Source organism: Bemisia tabaci, chromosome 10 (assembly GCF_918797505.1).
Source record: "Bemisia tabaci chromosome 10, PGI_BMITA_v3".
NCBI classification, from domain to species: domain Eukaryota; kingdom Metazoa; phylum Arthropoda; class Insecta; order Hemiptera; family Aleyrodidae; genus Bemisia; species Bemisia tabaci.
This window is the reverse complement of record NC_092802.1, coordinates 28,141,467-28,152,852: the sequence shown is the minus strand read 5'-3', so window position 1 is coordinate 28,152,852 and position 11,386 is coordinate 28,141,467. Positions and strand designations below refer to the sequence as shown.

The 11,386-nt window shown below is 39.9% G+C and overlaps 1 protein-coding gene across 1 annotated transcript in view; it reads left to right on the top strand.

Moving 5' to 3' along the window:
- Positions 1 to 1,915: 1,915 nt before the first annotated feature.
- LOC109044606 (uncharacterized) overlaps positions 1,916 to 11,386 on the top strand; it is a 37,351-nt gene continuing 27,880 nt past the window's right edge. The window contains exon 1 of the mRNA XM_019062428.2: positions 1,916 to 2,069. The gene's annotated coding sequence lies outside the window, so the exon portion shown is untranslated. The remainder of the gene's footprint in view (positions 2,070 to 11,386) is intronic.

Below are 11,386 nucleotides of genomic sequence, written 5' to 3'. Positions count from 1 at the left end.
AAGTAAACGATAATGAAAGATAGTAACTTGAATTAAAATGTAAAGGGTAGAATACAGCCATAATGTGGATTATATCGCCTCTTCTTATTTGAATTTCACCCCTCACTTATCGCAAAGAGAAAAAATTGAAAATAACAAATTGCCGTCAATGACATCACACAGAGAGAAAACTCATCACAAAAGTTCGGTCAATACGGAAAGTAAACAACAAAATGACCCAAGCTTTCGTTAGACTCTGGAGTTTCCCAGTCCCTCCATTGTTTTCTTCGCTTAATTTACCGCAAAATGTACCATGATCAACACAGAATTTTGTTTGGTTTGTGTTCGTAAGTCCAAACGGGAAAATTGTAATAATTTTTTTTTTTTTTTAAGACGCTCGATGGACGGGGTGAGGAAGGGGAGTAAGAAGCGGCCTATGGGGGCGCGCAGTGCCCCGGGGGTTTGGCCGCGTAGTGGCCAAGGGGCGAACCTCCTACATAGTATCAGATAAAACCTTTTAATCTGAAGGTACGTTGCAACCCAATTTTGCTACCCATGTAACGGCGCAGAGACTTAAACGCAAGGGTAGAAAATCAAGCAGAATATGTGGAGAACATTATGAGAATATTAAAGAATCTTTAGGTACCATTTTACAATATTTCAGAATAACCTCACAATAGTTTAGCGCTTTCATTTGAAAATACTTTCAATATGTTCTGAAATGATACAGAAAGGCCAGGTTTGGTTGAAATATTGTAAACGGAGATGAAATTCTGACTCGAATGTGGGATGCTTTTCATTGTTCAGTGCATGGTTTTCTAAACAGAACCGCATTTTTTAGCATGGCATGAAAATATTTTTTGTAGCTCGAAAAGTGCCCATGTATCCTCTTGATCCTACACTGCTTCAATGGAAGCGCAAATTTTTTTATTTCTTGCTTCATCTGAAAGTCCTTGAAGAGCTGATTTCAGAGTAATTTTTATAATTTTTTTCTGATATGAGAAACAGTCTAAAAACATATTTATAGATGTAAGAAAATTTACCGACAAGTTACGTCATCTGAAAGAATTTCCCATTAAAACATGTGTTTCAGAAAATTATATCATATTGTCATATCCTCTCCAATAATCGTTCAATATATGAACCAAAGGATATCCTCGTGTTTAGACTACACACAGGCTACATGAAAGTGAATGGTATTGCTGATTTAACAAGATTATAGTTAGAAAAAGTGTCAGGCATGTTCCAATGTAGATTCTACAATTAAAAATGCTAATTTAACCATCCGCGTCGTTACATTACCCTTCCACTATTGTAAAATGTATTTTTGAAACATGTCGGAGATATTTTTTTAACAACTAAATTGATAAATCAGCAATCCATTTTTTGCCGTGTACATCGAAGTTTTGACACCTGGAAATTCTCCATTGCTGTTGTTGCGGCAAAGTTGGAAAAAAATAAGTAAAACAAGCAAAAAGTGCGATTTGCAATTTCACCATCCCCGTGATGAAATTACCTTTCCACTATTGTAAAATGTACATTTGAAACATGTCAGACATATTTTTTTCCCAATTAAATTGATAAACCAACAATCCATTTTTTGCCGTGCACATCGAAGTTTTGACACCTGGAAATTCTCCATTGCTGTTGCTGCGGCAAAGTTGGAAAAAAATAAGTGAAAACAAGCAAAAAGTGCGATTTGCACTCTCTAATTACAACGGCATGGAGAATCCTCCAGAAAGTTCTTTTCCACAACAAAGACGTCGGACAGTTGGACGTCATGCAGATCCGAGAATATCAACAGAGATCTGTTTCACGGAACCTCACCTGAACCAACTTTACCGCGAGTGACCCTCCCCCTCCCTCGCGGTTAGGCGGAGACACGGCCGCAGACGAGATGGGGTCCTCCCCCCCGCTCCCCCCGCCAGCACCCGTTCCGGCAGACTTTAGTTAGCCCCATATAAAACGGTGGTTCTGGGCGGGTGGAACACTTGTTATATTGGTCCCGTCAGCATCGGTGAAGTGCAGTGTTCCGCGCACGCCCTTTCGTCAGCGTTTTCTAGAGTGTTCGTTTTCACTAGCCTTTACAGGTACGACATCGCATTTTCTTTCCTCGACTATAATTGAATCAATGAGAACGAAAACACATTAACTCGGTAACTCGAATATGCTCAATTTCCACTAAAGACAGTTAATTCACATAAAGGTCATTGCAGTTAACGCATCTGTTCCAACTTGGACCTTTAAAGTGTCCATAAGTACTTGTCTTTTGGCAGCAAAAATATTTTCCTTAAACTAACTTCTTCACCTACTGTGCAGTTTTGTGTGCGTGTCTTGATTTTTTTCCTTTCATTGAAAAAAAGAGAATCTTATAAATTTGCCGCCAAGAAGTACTTCTTCTTAAATCAAGAATTTTGTTGCTTAATTTAAACTACTTTTTTGCTTAACCCAAGCATTATTTTTCTTGTTTCAAGAAAAATTCAGCTTTAAGCAAGATAAAAAAAATTCTTGGCGGCAAATTCAAGAATCATCATGCATAAGCCAAGCTACTTTTTTTTCAGTGTTTTCCGAGTTGGTGTGTTTTCGTTCTCACTGATTCAATTTTCGATCCTACACGCTTCAGCTGTTGTTTTTTTTTTTTTTTTTTTTTTTTTTTTTTTTTTTTTTTTTTTGGGAACGTTGACAAGAAAAATAAATAAAAAGTGCGCATCACAATCTCTGGTTACCAAAAATAAAGAGAAAATTAAATTTTTTTTAAGAAAAAATGGTTGCGCACCTATTTTAGTTTATTTTGGCGTGACGTTCTGAAGATATGATCACTGTCTTTCTTAGTGTGTTCGCGATATAGTTTCGGGTCTTTCGCTCCCTTAAATGTGATCACCTGTCGGGAACGCATTGAGACGAAACTTTTCGTAGAGCGATTTTTGTTTAGCCCGCTGGAAAAATCGGATTTTAAGATTTCGATCGAAATCGCTTTCCTGTGTCTTGAGAACACATTGTGACGGCTCAGTATTTTGTGCCGACAAAGAGTGTAAAGTTGCATTATAATCCGGCAATATCGCACATGACAGGTTAGATGTCAATCAGCTTTTTCTCGAAACTACGTTTTGGGATTGCAAGCTTTAAATGTCATTACTCAGGTCCGGCTTGGCATTTTCCGGCGTGTTCGTCCAAAATTTTTGTAGAGGTCTCCGGTATGATCCGGTACCAAGAACTTAGTTTTGAGTTTTTTTGTGGACAACAGATTTTTTTTCGGGGCCAACTACAAGAGGTCAAATCTAAACACGGCAGCGTGTCCTTAAAGACACAGGGATCGTATCCTAGAACTGGATGTCCAGATATATTAAAAGATCAGGAAATGCAAAACACACAACGTATTCTTTATGCTATTTTTATCACGATTTCGTTTGTTTTTACTGAGTGTTTATTCGTATATGCCTCGCACAATTCCAATCGAGATCTCAGAACTCAGAATCTGCACAATGCACAATTCGACCACTTTCACTACTCTTTCGTAGATGGTTTTTTTTTTCATCGACTTTTTTCCGATTTCCGATTTGTGATTTATTACTAGACTTCTGTTACAACTTACAGTATATTATTTAGTGATTAATTTTCCAATCACAGAATTATATTACGAGGACCCATCTAGATCCTGATAACTTGAAAGTAAATATGGATCCAGCTTGCGTATTAATCTGTCGTAAAAAATCAACTAAATTTCTAAATTCTAATTCTAATCTAATATATTTTCTAAATTTTCTATGCCAAATTCCAATTTCGTAAAAAAAATACATCGGTTTTAGCAGTCCTAACTTTCTGGAGAGAAAAATCGTTTTTCAAAAGTTGCCAAGTTGTCCGCCATATTTTGCCGAATGGCTTCACATGGGATCTTTTAGTTTGTTTTCTCATTGATCTTTCTTGGCTCGTTAATTTTTTTCCTTGATTATTTTTTCAATCGTTGGATATGATTAAACCTGATATCTCAATAGTCACCAGGTCATTAAATGAATCCGAATAAAATTGATGTCTGTGAGAGACAACACTGCGGTAATTTTTGTGAGGTTGCGGAAGGTTTACATTCATATCCTTGCGTTTAAGTCTCTCAGGCATACTTGCTTATCATTGAACGCAACGACTTTTTGCATTATTAATGCTTGCATCAATATTTTGGTACGATTGTTTTATGTTTGCAGTTTTTAATGACCCAAAAACGCTCAATCGTTGATACGTTCTCAAAATTGAAATACGTGAGTTAGTTTTATCTAAAAGTGAACTTCTGAGAAGAAAAAATGAGGATTTTAGATAACATAAAATTATGAATAGACGTATGTCCGGAGATTATTTTTGAAATGACAAGTGCTAGCTTCTAATGGAGCCCACCTACATATCTGTCAAAGCTACCCTTATATAGTAAGAGGCTTTTCTCTGATCGGGAAAAGAATGTGCTATTTTTATCACATCTTGAAGATCTTAAAAAATTCCACTCGTTCCTGTCTAGACGCTTTGTTGACACCTTAAAATCAAGTAATTGAAAAGATCAACTATTTTTATTTTATTAAAAATCTGAGATATTTATTAACTAGCTTTAATTAAGACGGCACTGGAGGGAAATTTCAAAGAAAAAAAACATAAGAATTAGACAAACAAATTAAATGTCCCTCAGAATCGCCATACGGTAAGGGAAAATAAACATCAATTGCCACTTCAATGGATTAAGACTTCACCTTCTTATTTTCTTCTTCCTCTCATTTTTCTTTTCCTTGCCAATATCTTAGGGCATAACCCCAGTTTAGTAAGGGCAATTTGTCTGATACCTTACCATATACTCACGAAAGTAGATGAAATAGAAGAAAATTTAGCTTATGTCCTAACAAACAGTATAGTATAGGGAGAGTTTACTGTTTGATCGTTATAAAAAAAAAAATTACCAAAAAAAAAACAAAAAAGTACTGAGCCCATCTTTTAGGTGGTCAGTCGGGCTTCCTCCTGTTATGTGGTCGTTTAACCAGATATACATGAACCGCGCTAAGCAGAAAGGAACTATACTAAGTCACATCAGCTAATGCCAAATTTTATTGGGAAATTTAATTGTTAATATGAAAACGGTTGTGCAGATTTGTGTGCAAATTTCAGTGAAGTTTCTGCATAGTACGAAGCGAATTCCTCAACATTTTCAAAGGTATATCCCTACGAAGTTCTCTTGTAAAAAATCAAATTGCCCAGTCAAATTTGACAAAAACTGATGTGCCCTGGTTCCTTTCGGCTAAACGCAGTCCATGTAGTTATCAAGACCGTATTTGATACTGGTTCGAAGTATCGTTTAGTTCAAAACAATAGAACATAACTTCGAATTTTTTTTTCAGGATTTACGTTGAAAAAGCTGAAAATGAGAGAATTCCTAACCATTTCACTTTTCATCGGCATTTGGTGCTCAGAAGAATAAACAATCTATCCAAAAGACCCGTTCCCTCAGATTTCTAAATTGACTTTTGAAGCTATGTTTACATGCTGAACCAATCGATATCGATACAATCGCACTTGTTCGATGTATCGAATACGATCTGTAACGATACGATACCAAACGCAAGGTATCACGATTCGAGACACCAGTGGCGTGGCGTGAATAATCGATTATCGATATCTCGCTATTTGAAACTATGGTAAAGAATCGATTACTAAGGTGTTCGCTGGGAACACCCTGATAATCGATCTTTTTTCACAGGTTTAAATGGCATAACAATCGATATATCGCAATTCACGCCACGCCACTGCGAGACACCTTTCTTTTTTGCTCTCGAAGCAAAGACGAGCGACGAAAAAAGGGCAGGAAAAAACCGTTCACCCACCAGATCGATCAAATCGTCGCTTAAGTCGCTATTACGCCAATCGGACACCAGACAGAAGTCCGGCCGGATTACACCACCGGTTACGTGTCGGTCGTCACCAGCCATCGATGAGTCGGGCGCACCGTTGTCGGATGACCGCGGATCCGCCGTACGTCGCCGTAAGAGCCGGCTCGAATTGGGAGGATTTTCACACGCGGCGGCTCTTGAATAATCGTTTCACCGCTTGTCTCATCGCTCATCGCGGAGGACATCGGATTTTCGCGCTCTGGTGCTCCCGAAGGTCCCCGAAGGTTACCCTTTACGAGCGATTACGATGGATGTCGATATCGGTCCAGTTTCGTTGTGTAAATGCCACGTCAACCCTGAGGACCCGCTTAGACGTCCACGTTTGCCGCGCTTATCTGGAATTTGCTTACATTTACACTGGAAAGAAAGTCGCTTGGATCTAGAGCCCAGACTTTTGAAAACAATGTCAAGAAAAAATACTCTTGATTTAATCGGATTTTTACTTAAATCGAGAACCGATCTTAATTTAAGTGGATTTCCTTTTGATCCAGGCAAAAGTCCGATCAAACCAAGAGTATTTTTTCTTGTCATTGTTTTCAAGAGTCTGGACTCTAGACCCAAGCGACTTGTTTTTCCCAGTGAGGTTAGGAATCGGGAATGGGCCTCGAGACGCTTTAGAGCATTTGCTAGCCGTGGCTCGTACAGAAATACACTTACGGCTCAGTGACGTGTTGTACTTTGCGATCCATCGATTGATTAGCCATTTGGACCGCGTTCAGTAGAAAGGAACCAAGCCACATCACCTATTGCCAAATTTAACCGAGCAATTTAATTTTTTTGAGGAGAACGTTTGTGTGGATTCCTTTAAAAATCTTACGGAATTCGTCCCGCACTATGCGAAAAATTCACTGAAATTTGGACAAAAATGAGCACAACCTTTTTCATGTAAAAAATTATATTACCCAGTTTAATTTGGCAAAAGCCGATGTGGCTTGGTTCCTTTCCGCTTAACGCAGTTAATTTAAACTTATGGAAAAGGATCAATAAGCAGGATGTTCCAAACAGCACCTTATATAATCGATTCTTTACCACAGGTTTAAATTGGGATATATCTATAATCGATCATTCAAGCTTCGCGCCACTGAATTTTAGAGCAGGTATCAGTCGAGAAAATTTATTTTGGAGACCCCACACTGACACTCTGAGTATTATAATCAAGTTAGGCAAAAGTTAAAACCGGAATTCAACAATACTTACCACCTAACGATGATCGTTGGGCGCCTAGTTGAGCAAAAAATCGAGGAAAATTCACCTTATAATGACTGATGAGTGTCGGATGAGATTTTGTCTTGAGGCAAGTTTTTGCGAAGGTTCTGAGCCATCATTCAGTGAATTTGAGCGTTGGCATCCGAAACTAAATTTTGCCGATAAGGTTACAAGGAAGATAAGTAGTGGGATGTCTCTAAAATATTTTGTCTCTGATAAGGACTTGGATGAACAGAAAGGAACACCAGAGAGGGCTGAAGAAAATGCACTGTTTTTTTTTTTTTTTTTTTTTTTTTTTTTTTTTTTTTTTTTTTTTTTTTTTAATTTTTGCGCATGTTGCACCAATTTAATTTTTTAAAGGTACACAGACTGAAACGATTATGAAACTGAAATTAAAATCGGCAAAACAAAGCAGCAAAACAGAATCCTTGGCCAGAATCCCATTTCTGGCGCCATGCTGAGCGACGCTCGAAGTTCACTGTTCTTCACCCCGCGCTTTTTTTTTTTGCATCACATCTCTGAAGAAATTCCTTACAGCATGATGCACGTGCAGTGCAACGAGTCATCGCAGGGAGTTAGACATGAAATTTTTGACCAAAATTCTTCGCTTGGTTGACATAAGGGCGTAACTACAATTTGAGATGAGCCTGAGAAAGCACTGAGTTATATGGACAACAGGGTTCATCGTCGAGTGTATAGTTACGCCCTTACGTCAGGAAAGCGACGAATTGTCGCCCTTTGGATCCTTTGGTCACCTAGTCGGATTGCGACAACGGTAATATGTCGTCAAGCAGTTTTTAGGGTCTCCAAGTTGTTTTAAGCGTAACATTGTTTGTTGCACAGCGTTTGTTGAAAGTGAAACACCAATAGGAAACCAGGATTTCGATCGCTTGACGTTGGGCTATCGGAATCTTCCTTGTCTACAGGTGTTTCACTTTCAACAAGCGCTTTTGACTCGCAGGTGTATGTGGGCCTTTACTATTAATTGAAAAGTCTATGTGTGTTAGACTCGTGTAAAGCCCGACTTTCGGACCCTCCGGACCGGAGCACCTCGGCGACGAGAGGGAGTTAAAAGCGCTCCCGTTCACCCGGGAATCGAACCGGGATCGCTTTGCACCGTCCACGGGAGACCGGGAAAAGTTTATTAAAGCTAGGCGAAAGTTTAATGTGCGAGTGAACTTTCGCTGATCGCCGGCACACTCGGCTTGACGCGGCCTGCCCGCTGTACGCGGAGTCTGTTCCTAGTCCGAGCATCGCTCATCATGCCAGATCGAACCGGAAAGACTCCAGTTAGCCGTGAGAAATATCCAATTTGGTGTTCGATGTGGCAACAGCGAGCTAACTCGCGCCGGTGAGTTATAACCAGAAGCTACATCGGATTCTGTACGTGCAGCTTTGCGATCTGTATCAGATGACTCGTGGCAAAACGGTTCCTTGGGTGATTTATACTCCTAATTTTGTGATTATCTCGCTTTGATCTCACTCGAGCGTTTTTACAGTGGTCCCGAAGGAAAGGATAACCTTATCTATCGATGGATAAATGCCCTGGGCAGATTTCATTTGCTCTCGATAATTATTTTTGTCTCCTCTCCTCCCCTCTCCTTTCCTTCAGGATGTGGATGCAAGAACGCTTCTGAATGTTAATTGAAGAGAAATAAAAGTATCCGATGGATGAAATCGGAAAATGTGCATAATCGGCTACGATGTTGCAAATATTTGCTTGTACACCCATTTTTTTAAATAAACACATTTTCTCGCATCCTCAAGAATATCCTCAGAAAGTGTCAAAGAAATATTTTGCTTGTTCAAAAATAATCAAATGTAAGTAATCGGAAATTTTGAAATTTTGTGATGCACATTGAAGCATTTCTCAATCTTAGACACCGTATCGCTTCAATATTAATACATTTCATTCCTAGCAATGTTTTCTGTTGGGAAATGTATTTATTGGGACGAATTTCACCTCCATTGTCGTAGGTGCCATTATGTCCAATAACCGAGTAAACAGACAGGATGAGGATATTCTTTTTTTGGAGAGAATAACATTATTTGACATCCTGAGCAATTTGAATGTAGGAACTACCTCTAATTCTAACTCTAGGTCTGGTCACTGTTAATTCAAAGCAAACGCGAGACTGAGGGAGCCAATTTCGAGCTTTAGATCAAATTAGGAACAAAAGTCTCCGAAAAATCGGAAGAAAATACTTACACATTTTCCCACGAATTCGTGATTTGTCAAAGGAAATTTGGCAACGTCTGGAGGCTCATACCGCGTTTTTCCTTAGCACGGATGCTAAAATAACACGCTTTACATTATTCGGTATGGGGTGGGGACAAATCGCTGAAGTTACGTATTATCTTCCTCCCAAAGAAGTACAATACCCTTCCGGAGTGCTGATACCTGCCAACTTTCGGCAACTCTTCCTCATTGGTTCTTTTGTGCGAGCATCGCAACATGGGAACTAAATCGGCCAATCGCAAACTGTCTCGGCCGAAAAGTTAGCCTTTGTTCGAAAAGTCCGAGGTTACGTAAGTCAGCGGAAGTGGTGTCCCGCGCGGAGGTGGATGACTGGAGCGACGTTGCCAAACCGACCTTGGCCTCTCAATGTTGCACACGGACGAAAGGCTGCCAAAGAAGTTGTTTGATTGGGTTCCTCCTGGGAGGAGACGAAGGGGACGCCAGTGAAAGGGTGGTGACAGGGAGTTTTAGAAGAAATGAGGTTTGTCAACTCCCTGAGAGGCTTTGGGAGGATAGGGACTGGGCGGTTAGGGGTCGTAGAGCGCCGAAGAGCGCTATAAAAGCGGCTTTACACATACATACATATAAATGATTATGAGATTTGACTAATATTGGATATTGATAGAAAGAGAGGGAGGAGGAGTAAAAAAAGAAGAGGATGAGGAGAAGGATAGGAGGAAAGAAAGAGACGGAGAAGAGAAAGAAGAGGAAGAAGAAAGATAAAAGGAAGACAAGAGGAAGGAGAATAAGACGAAGAAAAAGGAAAAGAGGGAGAGAATGAAGGAGAAGAAGGGAAGGAGAAAAATAAGAGGAAGAGAAGAGCAAGAAGAAAGAGAGGAGGAGGAAGAAGAAGAAAATAAGGAGGAGGAAGAAGAAACGAGGAAGAAGAAGAAAAAGAAGAAAAGAGAAAGAACTGCATTTTCCTCTTCTTGTCCTTTGTATCCTTGCCCTTTCTTTTCTATCTCCTCTTTTTCTTCTCTTGGCTGTTTCTTCGGGGTCCAAGTGACCCACACAAGTTGATTTCGCCAAAATCGGCAACGTCGCAAAGGAATTGGTTTATTAATTCGCGGCAGGAGGCAGCTGCGGCACCTTCGGGGACTCGTTGGTAAGCCCGAAAGGTGTCGCGACGGACGCCGGGTCGGAGCCTTGGAAAGGAGCCAAGACAACGTGATCGGCAGTGTCGAAGGTCATTACGAAACAGCTGGAACCCAAAGCTCCCTAGCGTCCCGACGCCCCGCCGACAGCGTCTCGACGCTTGACCCTTTGTTTTATGGGCCCCGACCCGACCCGACCCAACCCCCTGCCGCTGTGGATCACCCAATTACCTCCAGCTCCATTTGTGTCTGATCATGTCCAATGTTGATTTTGAAGCCTCTTCCTCGTGTAGTTCTCCGCGTGCCTTCCTCTTGTTAGCTCTAGTCTGACGGACTCGGGTCTTTTTGACTCAAGTTTTCGACGTCCTCTAAATTGAGAGACTAAGACAAGGAAGAAGAAAAAGAGGCAAAAAATAATAGAAAATGATAATAGGGAGAACATGACGAGGAAAAGTAAATCTGCTTCCTCTTAGGTATCCTCTGTTTCTTCTTCCTCCTCTGCTTTGCCTCTGTTTCTTATTTATCTTCCTTCTCTTATTCGTTTCTCCTCTCCCCTTCTTCTTCTTACTTTTCTCTTTTTCTTCTTTTCCTTACAACAATTGCTAGGATTAAAAGTTTTATTGCAATAGGGTCTAAAAGCAAAGAGACAGACAACTGTAGCAATTCGCTTGCTTTTCTATCCATGCGTTTGAGTCTCTTTGTTGACTAAAGCTACCTCTTTTTTTTACCGTAAAATTCAAACAAATTGCACACTACAACATCAGAGATTACAGATCTTTTTTCCTTTGTAAAAAATATAGTATTTCTCAATCACTCCATCCCTCAAACCGTTTTATACATACGAATTGACATTCATCATATTGAACACAATATTTCCTTCTCCAATGTTCTTGGTTTCTGTAATAAGAAGTTATAGTGAGGCCTTTGAGATGAGCGAATTTCCTCCCCATCTA